The sequence below is a fragment of the Enhydra lutris genome, unplaced genomic scaffold (genome assembly GCF_002288905.1).
Source record: "Enhydra lutris kenyoni isolate GAN:26980312 unplaced genomic scaffold, ASM228890v2 scaffoldscaffold13, whole genome shotgun sequence".
NCBI lineage: Eukaryota > Metazoa > Chordata > Mammalia > Carnivora > Mustelidae > Enhydra > Enhydra lutris.
The window spans coordinates 231,486-258,717 of record NW_019154097.1 but is presented as its reverse complement, the minus strand read 5'-3'; positions in this window follow the sequence as shown (position 1 = coordinate 258,717).

Genomic DNA, 27,232 nt, shown 5'->3' with positions numbered 1-27,232 from the left:
AATCACACTCTTGAAAAGATACCAAACTTGCGTGGAAGAAAGGAACTTCAGTCAGTGAGTAGAAATCCTTCCTAAATATTAAGTCTCGGTCTTTTTCTGCAAAGTATTCATTGTTCGGGATAGTGGCTTGAATTTTTTCTTTAATTCTTCACTCTAATAAATGAAAAAAAATCCATTAAATATCTAAGTGAAATAAAATTGTTGGAAATATGGTTGAAAACTGTCATTATAATACTTTATTGACAACCTGAAAGCAGAGCTAAAACATGAGTATAGACTTGGCATGGTGAAACTCTTTTGCCATTGATTATGCTCAAATAATATACAATATTGTTTATAAGAAAATGTCCTAATATGTGATATCCTATTATTAAATGTTAATAACTACCTCAGAGATTTCTGTGAGGATTATATGCTGCTGAGATTGATATCACTACAATCTTCAAGATGTTCAGCTTAAGAAGCCTTAGTGTTTGGTGTCAGGATGTTTCATTTAAACATGGGGAGAGGGGCTGAAATTACTTGAAAACCTTTACCAAAGAAATATACTTTCTACCTTTGGCCATGTTCCTATAATGAATGTGAAAGTGGACTTTTCCACCCCAGCTTCACAATTTGGGGCTTTGAATCCTGCTTTGATAGCTATCAAAATTACTATTTTATTCTCTTTCTGGTAGGTTATTGGATATTCTTGGCTTCCATTTACTTACTGGACCACGCATCTGTCTACAGATGCTATTATAAGTTTCATTAAAAACAACAAAAACCAAATAACATAATCACATACAAAAACCGTTCAGTTCAATACTTTGGTAAATTATTTGTCTTATAGCCATCTTCCTCTAATAGTATTGATCTGAAATTAGCATCTCAGTTGATGTAGGGTGACTATTTAGAGTTATTTCTTAGAGGTTCTGAAAGTGAGATAACAAGGAAGAGAAGAACTGAGAAAGAGGGAAGAACATGGTAAAAATGATTTCTTAGATATTAAAGAACATATTCATTAACATTAATAAAACTTATACTCTCATCTACTTTATAGCAGACAGAAATCAACTGTCTTCAGTTCTTTATATCTGATAATACAGATTTTATATCTAATAATGTATTATTTGGATGATAGGAAATATCCACATCTTAACCAACTGACAAAGAAGGTGTAGATCTTCTATAGTGTCTGCTAACACTATACAGATTTACCTAAATTTGACAATGGCCAATTAACAGAAGTGTTAAGTAACTTTCAGAGGTCCTAGGACAAGGTAGTAAGCATGGCAAATTTCAGTTTTCACCATCACATTCAACTATATCCCATTGCTAAGTAACTAAGTTCCTGCATTCCAAACAGGAAATTGAATTTATCTCATAAATTTAACTCCCTAGTCATTCTCTATGCTTACTCTCCAGCTGGGTAAAGAGGATCAGGTGAGATCAGAGAATTTCTTGGGATGGCAAAAGATCATGAAAGTCATGTAGGTGAGAGACAAACAAGATCTGCTCTGTGATCAAAGCAGCATGTATACATCCCATCCTTGGGGAAGAAGCCATCCTCTTCAGGGAAGGAAGAAAATTAAGGAAACAGAGACTAACCTATTCCTGAGAACTGATGCTTGAATAATTGAAAGATGATAATTCTGTCATTAGAGTAGTCTACGTAATTAAAGCCACTTATCTGAAATCCATGAGCTCAAAGTCTTCAAAATAATTTCTTTATAGGTTTAGTACCTACACCTGATTTGGTGCCAAGATCTGAATGGGCCTTATTCTATCCAGACATGTATATAATCCATGTAATAATCATAATTTGCTACAGAAATATTTAAGTCATTGATTTCGTGTTACTCTTCCTGATCCCACTCTGTGGTGTTACATAATATATGGCATATATTCTTTCTAAAATATAAAATCATCCAAATTCTGAAAAAGACTATATGTCTCTAGATTTTGGTGTGTGATCTTTGTTTGTGCATTGTTTTATTTTCTAATGATTGTGTGTCCCTGTAAGACACAAAAAAATTAGAAGTACCTATGACTCTGGAGTTACAAGATTTATCAAATATAAATACAGGACTTACAATTAAATTTGAATTTCAGATAACATATTTTTTTTTCTTTTTTAAGATAAGCCTGTCCCTTGCAATACTTGATGCATACTTGTAGTGAAAAAATGTTTGTTGTTTATCTAAAATTCAAATTCAATCATTGTCTGATAGCTTATATGGGAAACCTTAACTTAGAGTATAAAGATAAAATTGTCCTTAATATATAATATTTCTTTTCTTGCTTAAGTTTGCTCATTAGTACATCCCTAGCAATCAAGAATATTTTAAATGCTTTGTATTTCATAATTTGTACTTCTAAAAAAAATTAACTGTTGACTATGCCTTGTCAAAGGATTCAAAAATTCTGGTCTATCTTCTGGTCTATCTACCCCTACCAAAGATTCAAAAATTCTGATTTATTTCTTGACCCTATCTGGGAAGGGACACTGATAGAGTGTCTAGAATTTTCACATGTCTTATAAGAAATGGTTGTGAGATTGGTACAAAATTTATTTTTAATTAAAATCATAGACTTATTAAAGGGATAATCCTTGGATTTTGACATGGACTTTTAAAATTATATTTCGCCGACAAAGAACTAACATATAAAAACTTATTAAGTTATTAAAGAATAGATAAAGCTAGAAGTAGACCATAAAATAGATCAATTAAATCTGCAAATCTTGGTAAAATTCTGTTGCTTCAATCACACACTTGGCATTTTTATCACATGGACTTTATTCTTTTTAAGTAGCTTGTAAACTCTTTAAAGGCATGGATGTTATATATTATATATTTTTTTCATTATTCATGTACTTATATTTTTAATCATTTTCAAGTTAATGACTTGTTATACACATAACAACAGTTTGTGACAGACTAAAATGTCAACACTCATTGGATTGATTTATCCAGCTTTACAGGGAAGAGATTGGTATTGAAAGCTGTATGTGAATTGATGGAAGAAAATTACTCCACACATTAAAACTGAAACACTAGACTTTGTTTCTTCTTTCCTATCTAGTACTTTTTACAATCAGGCCAGAACTCTGGATTTATATTTTATTCCTATTTAGGGAGATTCATTTTGCCATACTTCTCAGAAACATTGCTTCAAGGCTATCACTGATAAAATTTCAAAGATATAATATCATTTACTTATGTAAGAGAACATTATTCTTGTTTTAAATTAATCTGCATTTTTAAGAACAAAGATCGTTGAAGGCCAGATTTCCAATTTTTCAAACAAAGATAGCCATTTCAAAAATTTGTCCACAGTTTAAAACTCATTAAGAAATTTGAAGTGTTTCATAGGTGACTATATTTTAAAAGAAATAATACAAGACCTTGTGTTTTCAAAATCAAAATAGTTTTATTATTCTGTTATTTACCTATAAGTTTTTAATAAGAACTTAAGTTGGATTTTCGTTTTTAAAAATACAATTAAATGCAATTTAAAAATGGCAATGATAAAGAACTTTTAAAACTTAAATGAGTGTTTGGCATGTTTATGTTAACCAGCAATTATTCCAAGCTCTCATCCTAGAACTAGAAAATGAATGAAACACAACTGCATTAACTACAATTATCTTTGAATTTCAAAAACAAAAACACTTTAGAAACTTTGGAGCTACATTTTGCAGGGATTGGGTGAGTTACAATTAAGAAATAAAAAAAAATAATAAGTACTTTGTTACCAAACTGAAGTTAAAATATGAGACTGTCAGAATTTTTAAGGTCCATAACAATAAGGATCCTTTGTTTTGTATGCTTATTATAGAATTTAACTCAGAAACTGCAGGAGATACTGTTAGCTGTCAACAAAGCCCATTCTCCCATTTTTGTGGGCCATGCAGCTAGACAACATTTTCTAGCCTCTTTTGCTCTTGGTTATGGCTATCTGCCTCAATTTTAAGTAAATGAGATGACAGTGGAAGGGATGTGTGCCCTGAGGCTTGTCACATTGAAGCTTCCTATGTTTGGGCTTTCCTACCTTTTCCTTCTTGAACGGCTTCATGTAGAAAATGACAAGGCTTTTGAGGATGATGTAGCAACAAGGTGAATGAACTTTTGGCACCCAAATGGGGAACGTTTGTCAGTGACAAACTGATTCTCTGCTCAAGTCCCAGGAAAATGAAAGTTTCGGTCTATTTGTATCCAAAGCATAGTCACCTATAACTGGTCAGGCTTTATTATTAATTTTTTTAATGGTTTCCCATGTCTGTAACCAGGAGTAAAGGGAAGTCATTACTAGTGTACCATTGCAGATTATCAAAGAAATTATAATAAAATTTTACCTGAAAGTCACTGAAGTTTATCTGGGTTTCAAAGTTATACCATCTATGGCTAACTATTGATAAAACTCTGCATAGACAGGGAAACTCTGTAAATGTCTATGAGAATAAGAAACAGGTCTGTGTATAGTTGATATATCATTATAGTTTTTTGCCAGGAATATTAATTAACACTCTCACCAAATTACCTCTGTCCTTCTAACTGGGTTTGATTATGTCATAACCGATGAGGGTTAATATGAATGATTAGCAGAGTAAAGGATAACTTGACTGATGACATACTTAAGCTGCTTTTCACTTTTAATTTTTAAAGCAGTCCTAGTTTTTCCAGTTTTAAGAAGTTAAAAATGGCTTTACAGAAAAATTTACCAAAAGATTAAAAAAAGACTATTTAAACAAATGCACTATTATGTGTTAGATGTAGACATAGAAACTCCTTGAGAATACCCAAACATTAACAAGGTCTTGAATTTTTTAAAATCCTATATATGTTACTATAAACCTGTGAAAACCTGGCAGATTTTCGGTGCTGTGCTGTGTGTCCCTGTGGGTCCTACTGTGTGTCTTTGGTCTCCCTCCTGTATGCACAGACACCACGCATGTATCCACTGATGTCAGAAGAGTGCTTTCTGCCCATCAGTTTTTTACATGAATGGGAATTTCCCTGACTGTATACAATCTTTGACTGTGGAAAATATGATTACTTGTATTGAGTCATTTAAAAAAACATTCCGTTAGGGCTTTTTATGTGTTGGCTTTCAATGCTTTAAACTAAAAAAAAAAAAAAAAAAAAAAAAAAAAAAATGCTCAGTATGATTTTTCTCAGATATAGCCCACAAAATAGAGAAAAAAATAATTATCCTATATATACCATACATTATTTATTAGTAACTCCAAAGCATACCATTATCAGTCTACTGGAATATTCTCTACTACTTCCCCCCACTCATAGCAAAAACCACCAGGTTTCTCTTTTAGAGGCAGCAGCTCTGAGATTTCTTATCCAAATACCCTCTAAGATGAAATTTTGCCTAAATAATTTGGAATAATTTATAGTCAAAATGACACATTTTTCCTGATGAACAGCAGGAAGACCCACATGTTTAATATCTTCAATACTACTTTGCACAGAAAACTGTGAGACACACTAAAGCTTTTGTTCATTTACTGTCATTTAGAATATGTAAATTATATTTTCATAAAAGTCATGTACTCTAACATTCAAATGATGTATTTAAATGTAGATGATAGTGTATTTAGTTAACAATGTGGGATTGAGATTTGGCTTACAAACCTTTCATTGTACCCATCAAGATACTGGCCTGTTCAGAACTCCTTAGAGATGCACTATGGTCCTTTGTGCTATAGAGTAAGTATTACAAACTCTATACATTGAAACCAGATTTTCAGTAAGATTCCTGGGAGTATTTGACATCTGTGTCCACAGATAGGCTGAATTACATAAATGGCTACATTTAGCCTAAAAATTGTCTCCTCTGGTGTATCCAGAATAGTCTACATGTCTGAAATTAAAATGAAATTTAGAACCAACATTCTGCACATGAAAGAGAACATTAATCTTTATTCAAGTGTTAAGGTAAAACACCGAAAATTAAAATCCAGATCATATTTCCTGTCCTCCCCTAATATGGAATGGAGAGAATTATGAGTGAGCTCTGCCCCTTCAGCTGTGACCAGGTGCTAATAAAAGAAACTGCTCTCTAAGTAGCCTAAGAGTTGTAGAAGAGTTCTTTAGGATAGCTTCCATTATTTTGCTCAGTGATTTTTACAGAGAGAGTAGAGAGACTGGAGATACATTTTCCTGAGAGATAAGTACCATGAAAAAAAAAAAAAAGTTAATATCTTCTGGTGAACAAGGTTTTTTTGGTTTTGTTTTGTTTTTTTCTTTTTCTCTTTTTCACTGACAATTGAGAGTTATATAATTAAGGTTTCCCTTCAGTGTATGATACTGGAAAATTTTAACTGGTACTGAAAGCTAGAGTTTTTTCCTCCTTCTTTGCTACATTACTTCTATTTTTTATCAAAGTATAATTAGTGAACAACATTATATTAGTTTCAGGTGTACAACATAGTAAATGAACAATACTATACCTTTTATATTACTCACTGTGCTAAGTATAGGCACCATCTGTCACCACACAATGTTACCACAATACTATCAGCTATAATCCCAATGCTGTATTTTTTATCCCTCTGACCTATTTAAGAGGAGGTATTACTTTGTTCTGATAAGCTACTTTTTGGTCTTCTCTCATTTTGGTTTTATTATAATCTCCCTGAAACTAGTATTAAAACAGGAATACAAAATAAATATAAATAGAAACATGCATTTGTAGATGTGAATGTATATATGTGTATTATTGTATATATTTCATTTAAAAATACCTGAACCGTTTTTTTTTTACTTTTACAAAGCAATTTACATATTTTACTCTTTATTAATTTATACACTTTTAAATAAACCTATTTCTTTGGTTCAAAGTAAGTTAATAGCAGGTACTAAAGAAAATCTGGGTGAAGAAGAGTGAGACCAGAGTTTGTAGAAAAAAATGATAGAGAGATTTTAATAATTTGATTCATCATTAGTTTTGCCAAATCCCCAGTGGAAAGGACACCCATCATAGTAGGAATCTGATAATAGCACTGGTCTCTCTCAGTTCTATGACATTAGAAACTTTGGAGCTACATTATAACAAGATGAAAACTGCTCAGATTTTTGCCATCTTCCATAAAAGATTAACTCCATCATTTTGAGAAATGTTAACAGAATAACATCCATTTTGCTTACTGCCTGCTTTTGGGAAAAGATCAGTTTTCCTAGAAATATTTCTTATTTAGCACCCAGTTTTCCTTTTTTAATGATCCTATTAAAAACATTTCCATTTAATTAGAAGAGGATGATTAAACTTAAAATAGAGACCAAAAATGAAGCAAACACACACTGTCCCCAACACGCATGACACATTTGTGCACACACAGCATTTTGGACATGATGCTTTAATTTCAAATATGAGTATATTACGATAATTTGCATTGATATGGGAGTTGGGAAGTGAAAAATGTTATATTGCCAGTGCACAATTACAGGGTGGTATAAGTCTTTATGGTCCTTTTACAAACAGATTGGCAGCAAAGAGTAATAAAAGGGAACATTCAGAATATTTGGAATGGTATTGATAATTCAGATTCTGATTTTTTATTTCACTAGAACACATTACATTTAAAATGTACTGAAGAAACATTTCCAAAGATGAGAGGATGAACAGTAAAATAACATAATCTACACTTATTTATATAATTTATTTTATATGGGTAAATGGTGGCTTATAGGATTATTTGTGATTAAGGGTTAGGTGGATTATGGAATTCTCTAAGGTCTGTGCTTTTAAGGCCTTAGGAAGGGATTTTATCCACATCAGTGGCAAGTTTTATGTTTTTAGATAGTGTTTTTGCAATAAATTTTTGATAAGAGGAATTCTGTTGATAAATATTTAAAGACAAAGCTAATATTTTTGAAAGTTATTATTATTATTATTATTATTATTTGCTTTGTTCTCTTCTATGCTAATACTTTTGCTGTAGTTACTAGGGAGCCTTTTGTGTTTTCCTTTATTTTTCAGTTACATACTAGACATAGCTGGACCCACTGGGAAAGATGAGTACGTCCAAGTAGCCTCATTCTAATGATATTCCACTGTTGATGCATATCCTCTGATCATTCCACATTTAGACCAGAAATCCTCAGTTGGAAGCATGGAGTGATAGCGATGGGAAAGGGAACAGAAAAGAGAAATCTCAGAGTCGGTTTGGTTCTTTAAAATCCATTTCCCAGGGCTTGAGACATGGTAAAGCTGAATCTCCAGGTTTGTGGACATATAACAAGAGTGGGTTATGATGTGGGAGCTTATTGTTATGGTCTACAATAGAGTTTGGCAAACTTTTCTCTCCAGAGTCACACAGCTAATATTCTAGACTGTGAGGGATAAATGTTTTCTGTTGCAGCTACTTACCTCTGCTGTCATAACACAAAGACATCCATAGCACAGAAATGAATGAGCAGTGTGGTCATGTTTCTTGGAATCTTGTCTTACCCTTCCTATCTTCAGCTGGCAGTGTCTGATAATGTGGTATGGGTTTCATCAAAACAGTGTGGATTGAAAAGAGAATGATATAGATTGAATTGGGTGCAGTGGAATTGCAATGAACTGGAGTAAAAAATGTTTCATATAGACATAAGCTACTTGAATCACTTTGTTTTCCAAATACAGAAATGGAAGCCCAAAAAGTGAGTTGTGTTCAAATGCTGTGTATAAGAACCTGTTTGCAACAAAGGATGTCTAATTTCTGCCCTGTATATTTTATTCTTCACAGAACTGTTTTAAGATCTCACTGGATGAGATACTTTAATTTCTTGAAAGGATTTGACCCATTTCTTAAATTGATGCTTCCATTTTTTGGGACATATCTACATATACTAAATGTGTCTGAGAACAGCAGATACTAAGAGAAATGAATTTGAAATTAAATGTAAAGAGCTGTGCCTAATTGAAAAAGACATGGTAAAGGAAATGCTAAATTTTACCATTTCAATAAACTCTTAGGTAATTACACTAAAACAAGCAAATGTTGAAAAACTAGATACATATGTGTATATGTGTGTGTGTATGTATATACACATACATACATGTATATATATATTTTTTCAGCTATTTGTTGGTGCTCATCTAGCAAACATATATTGTGTGCATTATATTATAGGTCTTATGTCAAATACCAGGGTTTTAATACTGAGTAAAAGGTCTTCATTCTCATAGAGTTAATTGTCTATGGTAGAGAAAAAAATAGAAATTACTTCTTATTTAGTGCTTATGATGTGCTAGGCACTTTGATAAGTACTTAAATGCATTTTTAGTTTGTACTAATAATGGTATGAGTTTTTAATTTATAATAATGAGCATCAGCTCATTTAAAGCACATAATGAGTATGTGCATGCACACATGAATATAGGCTTTATAAAATTATATATGAATGTAATATATAGGGTTTATGTATAATATTTTGAAGCTTAAATATGCATACTTTTCATATGCTTTTTAATTTATAAAATAAAACATTTGAATCATGAAAAATAAAATAGAGAAAGTTTCTATTTATATATCAGATCGTGTTTTTTTCTGCCTGGCTAAGGAACATCTTGTTGCCTTATGGTTTTAGAGATGCAGAGACATGTTTGACCTTAATTTACATTTTTGGATATCTCTAGGGCAAGAAAATTGCTAGTCCTTTACCCCAAAGAATCAAGTTGAATGAGGAATTATTGCCTTTGGCTGGGCCAGAGAGCAGACCATGGCAGTGGCCCAAGAATCTGTAAAAAATATTCAGATGAAATCCATAGTTAGTCAGGGAGTCTTCTAGCTGTAAGGTGATTGCTGGAAGTCCAGCCAGTTTTCTGACTCTTGGGTACTGTTCTTGATTGGGAACGTCCTGGTAAGGAGATAGATGGGAGCAGCTCTCCTGACAGGTGTCATCACATGTAGTGCCATTATGACTCACAAAATAAACAGGTTCCTTTTTCTGTACATTAGGTGATCTTAAAGTGTTCCCCACACGTGTGATGAGCGTGGTAGAGGAGTGAACTTCAACAATTTCATTATAACTGGCAAGAAACTGAGGACGAGGGAAATCATTTTCCACTCTAGGTGGGAGAGATATACCAGAAGTCCCAAATTCTAGTTTGTCTTATAGGTTTATATATATTTTATATATTTTCTTTTTAACAAGGATGTCTCAATGGCTTTGCCAAGAGTACAGGTGCTGCCTCCACGACCCCAGGGATAATGGACAGCAAAATGTGGAATGTCATAGGCTTAGGGTATGTAATAGCCTCTGTGTCCAAAAGAACCCACTGTGCAGATAGTAGTTGGTGTTCTAATGGTATGTAGTGCAGAGCCAAGAAGGACATGTTTTGTACCAGAAGTTCTTAGTTGGTCCAGAGATCCCAGGACACACAAAAGGAGACCACTACAACCTCTACAAGGAAGGAGTTCATGGGGTCATGGACATACATACAGTCTGTTGCATTGCAGTAGGGGCAGATTTTAGAGTCTTTTGTTGCAGTGGTGGCACTCCAACTGGGCCAGTTTAGGAATATCTGTGTAAGTGGGTTTAAGTATAATGTATAAATGAGCAGTGCATTGCCTCCCAGACACAAAATGGCCTGCATGAAGTTGGGCTCACGTTAATGTTGTGGGTACGGAGGGGGTCAAGAATTGTTTCTTAACAATGTCATGATGTCACAGCCCTTGATTGACCAAATAACACACAGGAATATTTATTAAGTTGGTGGGGCCTTTTATTTTGAGTGGGGCAATAGCTCATTGTCTTTTTTTTCCCTTTGTAAGGAACTATGTATTTTTATATACTCAGCAAGTATGTAATAGGCATCTTATGGGATTATTCCTTCAGAGACTTCCAAGTCAGTGTCATCATATTTAGGGGACTTCCCCACAGACATTTTTAGTTTATGGAGTTTATTCATTGGGTTTGAGTTAGCCTCTTTTCATGTTTATGAGCCCTGCTGCTCAGTGAAACCCAGAGCCTAGGTCAGTATGTATTTTCACAGGTCAGTATATATTTTCACAGGTTTGATATAGTGATAGTATTCTCTGTCCCTTTAAGAGGGGTGGACGTGAAACTTCTGTGGCCGCTGCCTTGGGAGGACCATGGTTGTTTTGTTTGATAACTCTGAGGATCAGGTTCTATTTTGATGAAAGAGGCATAGGCAGCAGCAAAGGGTTTTTGTAGGATCCTAGTGAGCTGTTTGATTTTAGGAGTATGGATGTCAACAAGCCACATTAACTGTTCTTTCACACTTGAGCAACAACCCAGTAGGCTTACATATTGCACAGGGTAGCTTTCTTTCTTTCTTTTTCTTTTTTTTTTTTTCCTTGAGAACTCTGTAGAATTGGGTCTGATGCCTGCCTGAGATACACAACCAGTGATCATGGGCCAAGAGTCATTCCTACGCCTTGTGCTGAAATTATCACCTATGACTTACGCTAAAATTGAGGCATAAAATTCAATCCAATATGCATAGTAGACCTCTGCCAATACATATGCCCAGAGCCCCTTTAAGGAGGACCCTAAGACCATATTCCTTTACTTAAATGCCAGCTACTCAAACTTCCAACTTAAGTTGGCGAAATCTATAAAAGTTTGGTAGGCTGTGCAAATACAGCACAAAGCAGACCAAGACTAGCTTATAAGAGCTGAATGAAATGTCCAGATAACATCCAGCAAGGAAATTGGGGTAGGGGGTCTTAAAACTATACAGAGCAGAAATCTATCAACAACCTAGATGAAACTGGAAGTATTCTCTTTCCCAGGTATTTTATAAAGTAACCTAGCCAAGACCTTGATTTCCACTTGTGAAACACTAAGAAGAGGACTGTTATGCCTTCTTGTACTTCTAACCTATAGAACTGTGAGATAATGATGGGAAGGTGTTCTAAGCTGATCAGGTTTTGGTAATTTGTTACAGTGATAGAAAAGGAGTACAAGCTGCATGTACATTTTGGGTGTGGCTTTTAAAAATAAACATATGTTTTCTTTTGCATAAATACCCAGTAGTAGAATTGCTAGGTTATTGGGTAGGACTATTTTTTTTTTAAAGATTTTTATTTATTTCTTTGACAGAGAGAGATCACAAGTAGGCAGAGAGGCAGGCAGAGAGACAGGGGGAAGGAAGCTCCCTGCTGAGCAGAGAACCCCAATGTGGGGCTTGATCCCAGGACCCTGAGATCATAACCTGAGCCAAAGGCAGAGGCTTAACCCACTGAGCCACCCAGGCGCCCCGGGTAGGACTATGTTTAACTTTATTAGATAATGCCTATGAAAATGTTTCCCAAAACTATCGTATATTGTTTTATATTTCCACTGAAATGTGAAAATAAGGCCTTCAGTTGTTCCACATTCTTGATAAAACTTTTAGTTTTAGTCATTCTGGGTATTAGACAAAATTTTCTTATTCTGACTTTAATTTGAACTTCCTCAATGACTAGTAATGTTGAACATCTTTTCATGTGATTACTGTCTATATATTGTTTTGTAAATACATGTTGAAAATATTTTGTCAATTTTTAGTTATGTGTCTTTTTAAAATTGAGTTATTTGTATTTTTACATATTCTAGAAAAAAGTCCGTGGTCAAACATATGACCAACATGCAGCTTACATTTTCACTTGCTTAATGATGCCTCTGAAGAACAAAAGTTTTAATTTTAAACTAATTTTTAATTAGTTTAATAAGTTTAATTTTTAACTAATTTTAACTAATTTCTTCTATATAATATGTTTTAATTTTTAACTAATTTCTTCTATTGCTTTGCATGTGCCTTCTCTACAAAATTATGTCCCTTTCTGTTTCTTGAAGATATTGATAAGTTTTAGTAGTCATTTTGTAGGCAAATTGTCATACCCTTTTTACTTCAAATGGCTCCATATTCCACAAGGTCACATTTTTAAATAAAATCATGCTTAGTGTACAAGGTGTTATCATTTAACATCTTTAAGTGATCAGTATATTACTTCAATTAATTATTTTCATATTTCTAATTAAATGGGACCTTTAAAAATAGAAAATTAATACTGAAGTAATATTCTTTGAATCTCATTAAAGTAAATTCAGAGATTGGGTTGCAAACAAACTGAGGGTTTTGGAGGGGAGAGGAGTGGGGGTTTGGGTAAGCCTGGTGGTGGGTATTATGGAGGACACGTATTGCATGGAGCACTGGATGTGGTGCATAAACAATGGATTTCAGAACACTGAAAAGAAATAAAATAAAATGGAAAAACAAAAAACAAAAACAAAAACCCCTCAATTTCAAGAACTCTGTAACATGTCTGTAAGGAAATACAAGATAATCTCAGTTTTCCTTGTGATCAGCAACCCTGTTTTCATGCAGTGTTGAATAATGAAAGTTAAGAAATTCTTAGCTTCACTTTTACCCTTCCCACTCATCTCTAACCACAATTGTTGCTGATTTTATGCCCTTGACCTCCTCCCAAAAAAGTTCTGCCACTGTGAAAGGGAATAAAAATGATCATTTGAGATTCATCCATGTGAATTCACCTAAGTGAGGTTATCATCTTTCATGTCAGATTCTGAAGCTTATATTCATGACCACTGGGTTTTTTTATTTAAACTCCAACTACGCCTCTTTGAAACTTTTCAGCCTGCATTGGATAATCAGTGTTATCCTGTCTTGGCCATTTTGGATAGGGGAAGCCAAGGAGCTGTGCTACAGACTAATTTACCCTCGCCTAAGAGACCCTAACTACTCTACCATATTTGTAATTGTTTTCACGGCTGTTAATTCATAGCATTAATTCACTGTAATTGTCCTCTGTTGTCTTTCTCTCTTTTTCTGCGTTCTGTCATTTTAATTGAGCAATTTATATGATTCTGTTTCCTCCCCTGAATTGGCATATCTATTATACATTTAAATTAGTTCAGTTTAGCTTATCTAATAAATCTGTGTTCTAGTGGAGCGGTCACAACTATTGTGTGTGTGTGTGTGTGTGTGTGTGTGTGTGCATGTGTGTATTTAATCAGCCCATCTGTTTTGCCGCCATTTTTTCATAGCATGTCCCATCGTGGCTAACTTCCCTTGCTCCTTGAACTGTATCCATCCTTCACCTTTTGACCATAAAGCACATAAATTTTTGTGGTATTTTCTTGTTTGTATAAGTGTGTGTTTGTCTGCTTGTTTGTTTTTCTTCACAGTTTGAACTATAGCTCCCTTTTCTCTGTGTACCAGGAACCTGTCAAGATGGAAATTTCTTATACAGTAAATCCACCTCATTTTCAAATTACCTGTTTGCCTTGGATCTTTGGTGGTGGACACATACTTCTGCTGATACTGTATTAGTATCTAAATTAGAATTCTCTGAGCCACCCCCAGGATCTTAGCCAAATGGAGCCTGTGGTCCCTCCACCCACTCAGAGAAAGTATGGTAATACAGTGACCATTTTACCCAGTTAAACTTGATAGTCTTGATGGACCTGATTTTTTAAAAATGGCACATTAAGCAAAAGTATGTTTGTGGTTTCTTCTAATATATGAATAGCACCACAATAGTGCACAAAAATAAATGTCTTAGGAAATGAGTAAAAATGATCACTCTGAAGAAAATTGCGAGATATTTTGAAAAAAAAATTGTATGAGATGTGAAAGCACTAGCTATATTCAGGAAAAAGGAATGTAGGGACCATATTAGAAAATTTTAAGGGATCAATGCAATACAATTCTAATCAGCATTGCCACACCTCCCCCGTGTTGGATGAGATCCTACACATGGAAATTAGGAGGGTAAGAAGGAGTGTGGAAGGACGTTTTATGCTTATTTTTTTCCCCACAGAGAAAGAAAAAAGAAACTCATTAAAAAAAAAAAATCTCAGCTGACCAACAGTTCATTTTTTGCTTGCTTTGACTTCAGTAGATTTATGGATAACTTAGGTGACCTCAGTGAGTGTGCTCATAGTTTATATTACCTAGATTGGGGTAACAATCTTATGTGAAATTGGACACTAACCTTGCCTTGGGAAATGGAAATCCTAGTAACTCTGTGGGACTGATTGTTCTGGAAAAGCAAACATTACTATGGTTTATCCCATCATTGGGCATAAAGTGATGGATCTTGATTGGTTGTGAATGAACACATATATGTAACCCCAGAAGACTTGTGTAGAGTCAATAGAGTTTGAATAACTTTTTATTATGCTAAATATTGACAAATAGCTCCTAATTCATGTTGACATGTGCCTTGGTTTGGTTAAGGACTTTACTTCCCTTATGACCCAGCTTCATGGAGTCTTTTGTGTGCCTCATCCTCAGACATCACTGTGGAAAAGTCAATGACTTGTCACATATAAGAGCCAATAGAGATATTTAGTTAGTGCCCATGGGGCAAAGGGGGACAGAGGAGACAAAATTTATAAGGCTAGAGGCTCATTAACAATGTTCTTTTAGTAACTTAGCAGATCTGATTCAGCTCATCTGAGCTAGCTTGAGAAGTAGAGGTTGATAACAATCATTGGGTTCTAAATTCTGGCCTGTTTTAAAAAGACCAGTTCCGGGGCACCTGGTTGGCTCAGTGGGTTAAGCCTCTGCCTTCGGCTCAGGACATGATCTCAGGGTCCTGGGATCAAGCCCCACATTGGGCTCTCTGCTCAGCGGGGAGCCTGCTTCCCCCTCCCTCTCTGCCTGCTTCTGCCTACTTATGATCTCTCTCTCTCTGTCCAATAAATAAATAAAATCTTAAAAAAAAAAAGTCCAGTTCCCAAATTAAGAAATTTGCCTTGCTACATAGATATTCTATGTTAAATTGCTATCAATGGCCCCAATTTTTCATTCCTCTCTATATAGATACCCTTTGCCAGATGAATGTACAGAGTTCTGGTTCTCTGACTTCATACTAAGTCCTATGACTCCCTTTGTTCAAAGGAATCATAAATGTGATACCATAAGAAGCTTTTTCACATGTCAATTTTCTGTTCTTGAACTTTTCCATCTCTAATAAAAGACGATTTCCAAATTAGGCTACTGGAAGAAAAGAAATGCAAGACCTAATTACCTCTATTTTCTCAAATGATAGCCAGCTCAGTCCCAGGCATGTGAGTATTCCCAAACATGACCAGAAAAGTTACCCAGCCAGACCTAGGTAAGTTGTCTATCTGAAGCTTTATGAGCTAAATAAAAGTCTATCATTTTAAGCCACTGAGATTAAAGGTTTCCTAAGCAACATTATGTCTAGAATGTAATGTGTGCAGGTCCCCTCTCAGTTACGATGTTGACCACTGAGCATGCAGGTTCTCTACACCTAACTTTCAGTGTGAGACACTGAGAACTGTGGATATTGTAGTGCTTTATACTACTGCCCTACTTTTAAGGGTTTTCCGTAGAAATTTTTATTTATATTTGTACTCTTGTGGCATACCCCTCTGCTTGAGGTGCATTCATAGTCTTTCATTTGACAGCATTTGATTATGTATGTGTGTGCTGGGTAGGGATAAATGTAATTAATGCAATTTATGGAAAATAGAAACTTAGGACAATGACAAAGAATTCCAGGAACGATAAATCTTAGATTTCCCTATAATCTCACTACCTAAAGAAAATTTATTGTCATTTTGTTGTTTCATCCTTGCCTATTTTTTGAAGAGATAAAGATAAATAGCAAATTTTATTTTTATTGATATTCATTCAAAAATATTTTCTAATTTAAGAAATTTGTATATTATTTATAAGTTTGTATCATTTATCATGTATGGATACATTATGCTTTATTTAGGTCATTTATTTATGTAATTTAATTAATTTACTTACATAATTTATGTTTATATAAATATATATTTATATTTATATAAATAAAAGGCAGAAATTGCCTTTATGTTAATCTACTTTACCCGTATTATAGGTCAGAAGTAATTTGTTCCTAGTGGACCTAAGTGGGTTGGTCATTGTGTTGGATCCCAGGGGATGAATGAAATTTAGTGGGTTTACACAAAGCAAGCAGTATTGACTTCAAGTTGAAATAATTGAGAAGCATTTAGGGTCAGTGTAGTAGAGTCAAGAATGGTCCTCAAGTCCAAAAGACTTCAAAGACCAAGTCTGAACATTAGGATCTAAAGGGAGTAGTAAGGCTGGGTTAAAATGAAGAGTGTATAATAAAGGCTCTATGCCCCTAATTGGTGATCTCTCTGTTGTTGTATTGATCAGAGTCAGATCTCAAATATGTGTATACTCACCAGAGAAAACCCCATATGCTAGAGTTCTCCCTTCTCCCTGTGAAATCTGCATAAAATTCAACTAGGCTACGTTCCGTTTCTATTTTGGTGACTGTCCAGTTGCTAGATTTAACCTAAGGTTGTGATGACTGATTATAGCATTAACAATCAAATAGGTACTCCAGTATACATGACTTGAACTAAAAGAATTAATGCTAAAGCCTACTTAAGGAGTTTGCTGGTTAAAGAAAGAGATGAAAGACAAATCAACCCTTAAACACCTACTGGCACTTAAGACTAGTTTTTCCACTAGGATGCAGAATATTTTGATTGACATTATAGTCAATTCAGTCACAGAATAGCTGTCAGCTGCTTTATGTTCCTGCTCATTCATGTAACCATTTCCCTGTGGCATTTATAGCAAATAGAATTCTTGAACATTTAGGTCCTTATAATCACTGAGAAGATTGCAATTGGATTTTGGTAATCACTGGTTAACAAAAACCATTACAAACCATTTAAGATATACTTCACTTATTTTTGTGCATTAAAATCCCCCCTTTCTTTCTGTATTTTCACTTAAAATGGATTGAAAGAGAAGCTAATGGCATATTTCTGATAGTTTACCTCTATTGACATTACAAATCCAGCTGTCAGTCTGACAGCAAACCTCCTTAGCATGAATGATTCAAGGAATTTCTTGGAAGTATAATAAATTGCAGCAAGAATTTAAGCTAAAATACTAGCCTAAAATCTTTGTTTTTCCAGATGAGTAGAAACATTTTAAAAGAGGAAAATTAATATGCTGCAGTCTGAGGCTAAACATAAGGGGTAAGGATAGCCCATAATATTTTGAGAAAGAACAAGGTCAGCTATGTGAATTAACAAGGTAGAGATTTATGATGAAACATTAAACTTGGCAGGCAAATAGACTACCTGGAATCTATGATGGTCAAAGGCAGCACTAGTAGGGCCTGATTCAAGACTGAAGGTCCTAGTAACTGAATTATTGAATCTAAATCAATTCTGAAAATACCAACGCGTCATACTGTGAAATTACTTTTCTCAAGTTATTGGGAGCAAGTTTCTCTCCACTCTGTTAAAATTTAAACATAGCTTCCAGAAAAAGTAGATGAAGAATATATTTCAAGCTTAATCCCTTACCTAAGACATATTTGGACAATTAAAGACAATTGAAACTAAGCACGAATAATTTACATTATAATATTCCAAAATATTACAGAGTGGCAAAAGATTGTTGAACTACACTTGACTATTTCAATTAGAAATATATATAAATTAGCTAACAATAGAAGTATTAAAACTAATTAATGTTGGGATATAGTATTTGATAGAGTATTCAATTAATAACTTAGAAAATAGGAAAATAAAATGATTTATAATATTTTTTAAGTTTCAAGACACAGAAGGGGGCTGTCATGCTCAAGTTATCAGCACTCTCCATATCTACTGAAAGATGGGACAAGTGATTAATATCAAACAGATTGGATTAGTAAGATATAACACTGTAAAAGTTTACTGAAGCTAAAGTTGAGGCCCTGAGACTAATTTCTAAAGTAGGCCTATTTAGTAATTTTTAGATCTCCCTAACACCATACTTATATTATTGTGTTGGATACCCCAGTAGCTGGTAACATAATATTTATGGGTATGTCTGTGAGGGTGTTTCCAGAAGAAATTAGTATCTGAATCTCTAGACTGAGTAAAGAAGATTTCCCTCACCAAGTGGGTGGGCATCATCCAATCTTCTGAGGGCTTGAAGAGAACAGTAGATGAAGGAAGGGGGAATTTGCATTATCTGTTTGAACCCCGACACCCATCATCTGTCCTCAGACGTTGGCACTCCTCATTCTCAGGCCTTCACATTCCAACTGGGGTTAAAATTCTGATTCCAGGTGGGGTTTATACTGTTGGCTCCCCTGGTTTTCAGGCCTTCAGAATTGCACTGTGACTACAACCCCAGCTTCTTGGGTCTCCAGTTTGCAGAGAGTAATTCTGTGGTACTTATTCTCCCTAATTTCCAATTATCCATAATTTCATGAACCAACTCCTCAAAATACTTCTCTCTCTACAAATGTATATATGAATATGTGTAACTATCTATCTCTATCTATATATCTATGTATACTTATAGTATCTATAGTATGTGTATGTATGTATGTGTGCATGTATGTATGTATCTATCTGTATCTATCTACCTTTCACTATCTGTCTATCTATCTATCACTATCTAACTGGTTTTATTCTCTGGAGAACGCTGACAAATATAATCACTTATAATTGGTGCATCATATTATGAATCATCACCCTAAGTGACAATTTCTTCAGCCTCTTGTTTCTAATTTAATTATAGTCTCATAAGTGAAAACTTAACCTTATTAGTAACCCCACCGTCATCCAAATCCAATCAGTTATGTGACCTTGGGATTTGCTCTCATGAGACAAACATATTGAAATCTCCTACTTTGTTGTTTGTAACACATTTTATTGATTACAAAGCGCTCATGTCTTTAATATTTGGAGCTTCACAGTTGCTTCACTGAAATTTAAAGTTACCTTTCAAAGACAGTGCCACTTCTCTCATCTCTCACAGAAGCTGGAGAACTGACATTTCTCTTTTCTACCTTAGGAGTTCAAGAGAAGGCTCTACTTAACCCTTGGATCCCAGCCCTCTTCCCCCTATTCCCTTACTAGAGTTTCTACTGGGAAATATTTATGGTCATTTTATTTGAATTTTGTGAATATTATATATCAAAGACATTAACAATTTTTTGTCCTTTATTTGCAAAAAAATAGAAGTTTCGTTGAATTTTGTTCTGTTTAAAGTAATTTTCCTTTTTTTTTTTTGAAGTACTAACATATCATTTAATTGTTTAGGTCCTAATATCTATTTATTTATATACTCTATTAATTTTAAGCCTTAAAATCCTTCTCCAAAGGTTACATTTTTTCTATTCCCTGCCAAAGACGTATGATGACATCTGCCCCTTTTACATTGTTTAGGGATTTCCCAACATAAAGCAAATTGCTTTAACACAGTAAATTCTTAATAAAATTCTTTGGTTTAGATTTAATTTGGCTTGCTATTAAAGATAGCTGGAACTAAAAAAACAACTTGAAATTGTTTTTATCAATGGTATATACAGATAGTTCTTATATTAAATTTGGATCATCTTGGTGGCCTTTCAGTATATCACAATAAAAAATAAAACAACGTTAAATACATTTTCCAATTTATTAAAAGCTTTAATGATAAGCATATCATTGAATGAGTCATAATTTTATAACTTCTTACATTTTCTAATAAGAGTGATTGGAATAGAACATTTTCCCACCAGCAAAATAAACAAATATAAAGAATGATTTAATGGTAGTTAGAAAGCTATCTGATTCATGGCAAATTATCTAAGCACATAGGACATTGGCTTCAACTAGAATTTTTTTGACCTATTGATCAGTAAGTATTTGTAAAATGACCCAAAACATATGTAGTAACACACTGCAAAAAATTAATCATCTTTTGGTTAAAAATGGCAATAACTACTTATTAAGAAAGTAGAACTGAGATACAGAAAACATCCAAAATTTTAATAACCAGGTTAAGAATGGGTTAAGGATTCTGATAACCAGGTTGTAAATCCTAACATTTGCCAACTTGCCTTGTTTCCTCTACATGCCATATTCATTTAAATAAGTTTATGAGATTAAAAAAAGCCTTTATTAATTTTTAAGATTTTATTTATTTGACAGAGAGGGACACAGCGAGAGAGGGAACACAAGGGAAGTGGGAGAGGGAGAATCAGGCTTCCCACTGAGCAGGGAGTCTGATGTGGGGCTCGATCCCAGGACCTCAGGATCATGACTTGAACTAAAGACAACCGCTTAATGACTGAGCCACCCAGGTATCCCTGAAAAAAAAAAAAAAGTCTTTTATTTTAATTGACTGATCTTTTATGATGAAATAGTAACATTTGTCAAATAGTGTTATATATTTATACTTGTACTGGAGAAACCTTACCTGACTCCCATCAATAATGTTTGGCTATTCAGTGAACAGAAAAGAAAAATTGCCTTTCTAGTGTGCATTCTAAATTCTGATGGATTTTTGTAGCATATAAATATATTAATTTATCAAATCAGTATGCAACCAAAACTCTCAACTAGCTCAGCAAATTAAAAAAATACGATTTCACATGCATTATTTTTACTTTATTTACTGAATCAGTCTCTCTGTTTTCAAGGATTACCATGTATCATCCATAGAGATGATAATTCTAATAATCTAGAACTCCACTTGTTTCAAGTTACTTTTTGCACCTTTTTAAATCTAAGTTTTACAAATATGACTTGGGCTTTTTCACTATCATTAAACTGCAACCTTTTTATAACCAGTTTCAAACACGGCATTTTCAAATACCACCCTGGGCATTTCCAGGTCACGATCTCTGATTTCTCAACTCTAACACCACCCCAAACGTCCAAGCACATTGACCCTTGAATCCAACTACTTTTCGTTGTCTTCCACCCAATCATGTCTTCACCCCTCTCCTACCACACTTGGAATTTCATGGTCAAGCATTTATCATTCTTTGACGTTCATACTAACACAAACCCCTTGTTTCTCAATCATGTAACTTTATGTTCTTAAAAATACAGCCCCAGTCTGCATAACTGCAACTGAATGTAAAATTTACGCTACATACTCACAACTTTGCTAACCAGTCCATGCAAAATTCGTGATTTGCATAGCACAAGTGTGTCCCCAATGCATCATTACATATTTCCCTTCTCTAAGTACTCTCTGATTCTTCTGCTAAAATACTACATACTTTCTCCTTTCTCTTCAAACTTACACTATATACTTTATTCTCCTGTTCTCAGATGCTGGCCTTATTTCCTCTCTTACCTATGAACTAAATGTAATGAGAAGGGAACCTATTCAGGTTTTAACATCATACCCACCTACCAGCTTCACTGGTATGCTAGTGCCTACCTACTGCCTTCAGTTTTGCTATTGTGGAAAAATACTCAGTGCCTTAGCGAGGGACAACTCTAATCTTATTCAAAAGAGCTTACTTATATCCCCTGACAACTCAAGAATATTGCTTCTTCTTTCTCTTTCAGGTGTCATTGATTTTCCTTCTACAATGAAATATTCCCCAAAGTATATAATTCTATCCCATTAAAACAGAAAAAGGAAAACCCAGTCTTGATTCTTCATCTCTCTAGAGCCACCGCAAGAATTATTATCTATTTCAAAAAGAGTAATGAAGGATTGGTAACCAGTAATAGCAGATAAAAAGAACAACCACTACTCCTAGATCTGAGATAAACCCCTCAGTGAAGAGTACCCCCAACTCCTGGGCTGAGATCTAGACCTTGCTGGACAGGAGAATACGGTTCATCAGACGGTGAAATTGCTGAGGTTAAAGTGAAAGAGAAGGGGAGCCCCTGGGTGGCTCAGTTGGTTAAGCATCTGCTTTCAGCCCAGGTCATGATCTCAGGGTCCTGGGATCAAGCCCCACATTGATCTTCCTGCTCAGCAGAGAGCCTGCTTCTCCCTCTCCTTCTGCCTGCTGCTCTGCCTACTGCTGCTCTCTCTCTACCTCTCTGTCAAATAAATAAATAATCTTTTTTTTTTTTAAGATATTATTTATTTATTTGACAGAGAGAAATCACATAGGCAGAGAGGCAGGCCAAGAGACGGGGGGTGGTAAGCAGGCTCCCTGCTGAGCAGAGAGCCCGACGTGGGGCTCAATCCCAGGATCCTGAAATCATGATCTGAGCTGAAGGCAGAGGCTTAACCCACTGAACCACCCAGGTGTCCCTAAATAAATAATCTTAAAAAACAAAAAAACAAAAAACCCTCTCTAAAAAAAGTTGGTTAAAATAAAAGAGAGGGAAAGATAAAATAACAATAAATTTCAAATTCCTCAAAATTGCCATTGAGAATAGCAATTAATTGTACAGACCTCTTTTGTGATACATCATGTCTTATTATGGCAAACTAGTGTCAAAGCAACTATACAGCACTGTTTGATGATGTCAGCTTGAGTTTCTTTGTTGTTCATTGAATTGGCCATTAATTTTTTTTTTTTTAGATTTTTTGTTTTTAATTTATTTATTTGACAGACAGAGATCACAAGCAGGCAGAAAGAGAGGAGGAAGCAGGCTTTCCGCTGAGCAGAGAGCCCGATGTGGGGCTTGATCCCAGGACCCTGGCATCATGACCTGAGCCGAAGGCAGAGGCTTTAACCCACTGAACCACCCAGGTGCCCCTTGGCCATTAATTTTAATAAGATTAGTTGTTTTATGAATTAGTTCAATTGGTTCACAGTATAAATTATCAGTGTATTGTTTCAAAGACTTTCTAAACTTGCCTACTATTTTTGTTGGTTTTTGTGAGTTTGTGATTATTTGTTTATTTCTGAGGGAAAAATCAAGCAGATCATGTAACTGGCAAAAATCTAGCAGAAGAAAAAAAGCATTATATCAATACAAATAAATATCTGTGTATCGTTATGTAGAAAATTTATGCATTAGCATATATATACACACATGCATATATATATGTCTATAAGAGATGTATATGTGTAAAGATTTATGTTTATATATAAAAATCCTACTTTTATAGAATTCACACTTTTAAAAATATACAGAATTGTTTTTATTAATTATTTTTATTAACATATAATGTATTTTTTGCCCCAGGGGTACAGGTCTGTGAGTGGTCAGGCTTACACATTTCATAGCACTCACCATAGCCCATACCTTCCCCAGTGTCCATAACCCAACCACCCTCTCCCTCACCCCCCTCCCCCCAGCAACCCCCAGTTTGTTTTGTGAGGTTAAGAGTCTCTTACAGTTTGTCTCCCTCCTGTTCCTATACTATTTCATTTCTTTCCTTCCCTACCCCCAAACCCCACCCCCACCCTGCCTTTCAAATTCTTCATATCAGGGAGATCATATGATAATTGTCTTTCTCTGATTGACTTATTTCGCTAAGCGTAATACCCTCTAGTTCCATCCATGTCATTGCAAATGGCAAGATTTCATTTCTTTTGATGGCTACGTAGTATTCCATTGTATGTATTTGTGTGTGTGTGTGTGTGTGTGTGTGTGTGTGTGTGTGTGTTTGTGTGTGTGTATGTGTATATACCACCTCTCATCTTCGTTATCCATTCATCTGTTGATGGACATCTAGGTTCTTTCCATAGTTTGGCTATTGTGGACATTGCTGCTATAAACATTCGGGTGCACATGCCACTTCAGATCACTACATTTGTATCTTTAGGGTAAATACCCAGTAGTGCTATTGCTGGGTCATAGGGTAGCTCTATTTTTAGTTTTTTGAGGAACCTCCATGCTATTTTCCAGAGTGGCTGCAGCAGCTTGCATTCCCACCAACAGTGTAGGAGGGTTCCCCTTTCTCCGCATCCTCGCCAGCATCTGTCATTTCCTGACTTGTTAATTTTAGCCATTTTGACTGGTGTGAGGTGATATCTCATTGTGGTTTTGCTTTGTATTTCTCTGATGCTGAGTGATGCTGAGCACCTTTTCATGAAAAATACACAGAATTTTTTAAAAATCTAGTAATATAATCCAAAGTAAGAATTTAGCAAATATTTACATCTTAACTTTTACATTCAGTTCCTACCAACAAAAATGCTATGTATAAATACATAATATAAAAAAGGAATCTAACATACAAAATATAGCACCTGAGTGACCCAGAGTCACATAGTGGTATGGTTCATTTTAGTTCTAGGGTTGAAAAATAAAGGTGTTTATTGTAAAGCCATTTGCAAAATAATTGTAATAAATAAGTATCCAGTTTTAAGTGCTAAATCAATTTTTCAACTATGAAGGTATTTATGAATAAAGGTAATACTAAAGTTACATACTATGAAAATAAAACCTCCCTAAATAATCAAGTTTGTGTACTTTTAAGGTGCTTGGTCAGCGTGATAGCTAATAATTGAAATAGAAAAGCACATACATATATATGATATTTCTTTATTTCTATTGCATATGATATAGTATATTTTTGGATAAAGTTTCTATAAGTATGTTAAGTGTCTATGTATATTTATGTGATTTAGATTTAAAACCACAATATGGTTTTTAGAATGGGCCATATATATAAAATTTTTAACCATGGAATGTCTTTTGAAAGCAAAAGCCTAAAATCCAGCTTAAAAACAACTATGTTTATATAAGATTATTAAATTTAATCAATAAATATCAAAAACAAGGAAAAGTGCTATGCCAAAAATGTAACAGATTAAAAAGTATATTTTAAAATATTTTAAGGTGAAATTTTAAAAAAATCTGCTGCTCTCCCTGCTTGTGCTCTCTCTCTTTCTCATTCTGTCGAATAAAAAAATAAAATAAAATAAGACAGGAAAGTTGAATCAAGATAGTAAATTTTCCAGTTCTTCAATCAATAAGCTAATTAATCAATTCAAAATGTTACTGTAGTGCATATTAAAAGCAAGCACGATGGGGCGCCTGGGTGGCTCAGTGGGTTAAAGCCTCTGCCTTCAGCTCAGGTCATGATCTCAGGGTTCTGGGATCGAGCCCCGCATCGGGCTCTCTGCTCAGCGGGGAGCCTGCTTCCTCTTCTCTCTCTGCCTGCCTCTCTGCCTACTTGTGATCTCTCTCTGTCAAATAAATAAATAAAATCCTTAAAAAAAAATAAAAATAAAAGCAAGCACGAAACCTAATCTATGCTAGTGACTATTACTAACAGAATGTCTTGAGTGATATCCAGGAGTTTAACTGTTATCCTAGAAAATGTATACATACTTTTGCAATTTGTAGCAATACTTTTGTGACATACAATTTGTTTATATCAATAGGATGATAGCATTAGCCAGATTAAACAATCAAGTTTAGATATTTCATACTCTTAAGTATTTTAGCTATTTACACACAAAGTAAAACATGCATACTATCAATAGCTGATATTTACAGAATGCTTTGTATGTATCATGTCCTGTTCTAAATTCTTCACCTAGATACAGGTGTATATACTTTTCACCATAACTCCATGAGCTGTTTATATTAGCATGTTGTTGTATAGGAGAAAAAATTAGGTCAAAGAGTTTAAAAGAAGAGTCAAAGTTCACATAGCTAGGAAGAGGCATATACAGTCTCATATCAGAGGCCGTAGTCTTAACCCCACACATCACTGCCTCTTATACAAGCAAAATGCTAACTCCTCATAAAGATCATATAGTAGTTTTCTTCTCCTTTTCCTTCTCTCCTTTCTCCTTAAAAGAAAATATTTAATCCCCCAGGCTTTCACTTTAAAGTAATGTCTACTAGATTGGCATTCAAATATTCTTATTCAATTCAATTTTAATTGAAAACACAGACATAGCTATGAAATTAAGTAGATCATTAATGAATGTATTTGAAAAACAATTTGAGAAACCTGTTTTTTATCTAGTAACTATCCATGATAACGTCTTTCACACTCTGTATGTTGGATTAGGGAGCAAAATCTAACAAGCAGAAAAATAGATTGGGGGTCTTTTTTTTTTAAGACTTTGTTTATTTACTACAGAGTGAACATGCATGGGCAGGAGGAGGGGCAGAGAGAAAATCAGACTCCCCACTGAGCTGGGAGCTAGATGTGGGTTTGATCCCAGGACCCTGGAATCATGACCTGAGTTGAAGGCAGGTACTTAACTGATTGAGTCACCCAGGCATCCCAAAAATTAACCTGCAAATTATAATTTTAAGACTTAATTCTTTGAATTTGAAAGGCATTTATGGAGATAGTTGTAAGATAAACACTCTGTCTCACCTCAATATTGTAAATACATAAAGTATTACCTTCTGAGTGAGAGTTAATAAATATATGAATTAACTAACAATTTGTCAGAAAATAAATACCATTTATTTATATAAGCAGATTCTAACCACAAAACATCTTATAATATGTTCTTGTTACTATGTTCACATTAGATGTCAACCATCAGCTGAAATATAAATTGTATATCCAGTTGTTTCAGAAGACTTAAACTATAATTTTATTATTCATTATTTTTCTTTTCATT